The 3,026-nt window shown below is 46.5% G+C and overlaps 1 non-coding gene across 1 annotated transcript; it reads right to left on the bottom strand.

Annotated features, from left to right (window-relative positions):
• Positions 1–2,703: 2,703 nt before the first annotated feature.
• LOC128528400 (U6atac minor spliceosomal RNA) lies at positions 2,704–2,826 on the bottom strand. Its single transcript, XR_008360952.1, has one exon. It is a non-coding gene; the product is annotated as a U6atac minor spliceosomal RNA (small nuclear RNA).
• Between the last annotated feature and the right edge of the window lie 200 nt (positions 2,827–3,026).

The following is a 3,026-nucleotide window of genomic DNA, read 5'->3' as shown; positions in this document are numbered from 1 at the left end:
GCTCACCTTGTTCTAGTACTCCCCAGCGCAGCAGCGAAACTGTAGAGCCAGTGTCCACGAGCGCCCGTAACGAAACATTGTCCAGGCCACAGTTCACGTAGACACCCGCGCGATTTCCTAAGCGTCCTGACCGAAAGTTGAACCCGGCAGTTGGGGAAACAAAGACGGCTGTGGGAGGCGGCTTCCCCTCGGCGCCTCCCGCAGCTAGTCTTAACGGCTGCTGGGGTACGTTGTCCTCAGGCCTGAGAGCGTTGCAGCTGTAGTCCGGCGGTCCCTGGCCTCGGCGTGGTCGCGGAATCTCGGAGGCTGAGTCGAGGCCTAGCCGCGACGGGTTGCCCTGTCCCCGGCTAGGTTCACCTACGGCTCTTTCGCCGTGGTAGTCAGCCATGATGGGCTCGGCGCGCTCGGCTTCGCGCAGCGCCTCGAACAGGGAAGCCGGTGCCGCCAACCGGATGTGTTCGCGAAGCCGCGATGGCCGAATCCCCCGCACGAACGCACGCCGTGCTAGCTCTTCCTGCTGGACGGGCCCGAATTCCGGGTAGCCCCGGCGTGCAAGAGATCTCAGGTCCATGGCGAACGCCTCCAGTGGTTCGGAGGCGCTCTGCACGCGGGTTGCCAGCTCCTCGCACGCGGCCTCGTTACGGTCACCCGCGCCGAACCGGAAGTGGAGCGACTCCCGCAACTTCGCCCAGTCCTTCCGCTCGTCCGCCCGGAGGTCTTCCAACGCCCGGAGCGCCTCGCTCTCCAGCGAGAGGGCCACCCGGATGGCTGTCTCCGCCGGGGACCAGCCCGCGAAGTCGGCAGCTAGCTCCACCTGGGCGATAAATGCGTGTGGCTCGACAGCTGCAGGTCGCCTCGCCGGCTGACGGCGCACGGAGCTGTAGCTTGCTCCGGGGTGCACTCTAACCCGCTACTCTCCATCCCACTTCTGACACCAAATGTAGCGTTTTTCACCGCTAAGCAGGAACTTGGAGAGACGAGTGAGCTTCCTGGCTGCCCAATGCAAATGGCTGGGAGTATTTTATTAAGCACCAGCACAAGACAGCACATCCAACTTCCAAACAGACACATCCACACTAATTAAAACAAATATCTACCCACACACACACACCCTGGCCGAAACCACTACCCCAAACACCTTTCCCCAACACGGTGAACACATAACAATCCCTCCCGCAAAGCATGATGGTTGTTACTCAAACCCCACCCATGCCACAATATAATATACCAACGTCTTCCTGTCTGTTGACATTGATTATGTATTTGCTGTCAGGTGCTAATAAAAGTTAGGAGAAACTATGCACATAAGAGAAGTGTCCTGGTCTCAGGAGGTTAATAAAATAATAGAAATTTTCTAATGAGTACTTATTGATAGATTTAATAAATGAAACACCTACATATATCTTCTTTAACTTCCAAGAAATATCAGGAACCTTTAACCAAAAAAAAATTCTTCTAGGGTATACTTGAATGAACTTGCCACATATTTTTTATCTTGGGAATGTAACATTTTGTTATTACTTCTAGAGAAACCGAGATGTGTGTGAGCCCTTGTGCTCAGTAAAACACCTGAGACATGGGAGACTAAAGCGGTCTTTCCAGTTGATCGTATTACTGTCTAGGAAATAATGCAGAAATCTATTTTTAGATTTTCTTATTATTAACAGCACTATATAGGAAGCTTAGTCATACATGGAGTCTTATTTTTCACACTTGGGAGAGCAGAATGTTTGGCATCGCAGCCTTGAGGGGGTGTGTGTGGGTCTGGAGGCATGTACTGTAAGCTTTATAAAGATCCGACAAATGCTTCATGGTATGTCACTCCGATTGTACTGCATTAGACAGGAGTGGAAATTACTTCATTGTTTTAAACTATGAATAGATTCTCACCCAGTTATTTGTGTGGCAATATAGGAGATCTTCCAAATGTCAATGTGGGTAAATACCTGCACCTTCAAAACGCCTAAAATTTAGATTTTAGATCTATAAGAAATGTAAAACAGGTAATTACATTTCAATAATGCATAAAAAACTATACTCATTATTTATTCTTATGCTTACAGCAAAGACCTGAAAAGGGACAGTTAAAAGGAAGATACAGAATTGTGATACAATATATTTATTCTCATAGGCTTATATTTTATTCGTATTTATTTTTAGTATATTTATCCTTATTCTATGAAGGCGGCATGTTGGTGTAGTGGTTAGAACTGTGGCCTTGAACATCCAGGGTCGAGGGTTCCAGTCTTGCCTTTGTGTGTAAAGTTTACATGTTCTCCCTGTGCTTGGTGTGTTTCCTCGGGGTACTCTGGTTTCCTCCCACAGTTCAAAGACATGCAAATAACGCTAAATGGTGTTTCCAAATTACCTGTAGTGTGTAAGTCTAGGTATGCTTGGGCCTTGTGATAGACTGGCACCCCATCCAGGATGTACTGTACCCTGCCTAGTGGCCCGAGTCTCCTGGGACAGGAGAAGTGGTTTAGAGAATCAGTAAGTGAGTGGGTATTTACAGTATATGTATATAGAATTGTATTACATTTCATTTTTAATACCATTTAATAGTATTCATGAATAATGGGTCGCGCACTGGTTCACCTATGGCTTTGACCCAACAGCATCAGCATCTCGTGTGACGTAGTGTGCACCTCCCAAGAGTGGGTTGCAGACATGACACACCTCAAAACCTTGAACTGTCATTAAAGCAGAAGTATTTTATTACATACTGTATACTAAACGCAGTAGTATTTTAACTGTATTTGCATTGCAGGCCATTAGGACCACTTCCATCCTTGTCAAAGGGCATGCTAGCTTGCTTTCATGCAACAATATTACATCTTACTGTATGTCAAATAAAAATTTTGTAATGGTTAATTTTATTTGTTCAACATGGTATCTTTGGTTGAACTGAAATTTAAATAGCTAGAATGTTTCTTGTGAGTGTGATACAGACAAACGAAAAAATAAACGATTTTATTTCAGCCTGTAGTTTTTAAAACTTCATATAGAAGAACAGGACATACTGTAAT

The sequence above is a fragment of the Clarias gariepinus genome, chromosome 7 (assembly GCF_024256425.1).
Source record: "Clarias gariepinus isolate MV-2021 ecotype Netherlands chromosome 7, CGAR_prim_01v2, whole genome shotgun sequence".
Classification (NCBI taxonomy): domain Eukaryota; kingdom Metazoa; phylum Chordata; class Actinopteri; order Siluriformes; family Clariidae; genus Clarias; species Clarias gariepinus.
Note: the sequence above shows the minus strand (reverse complement) of the source record. Positions and strands in the feature narration are given on the sequence as shown.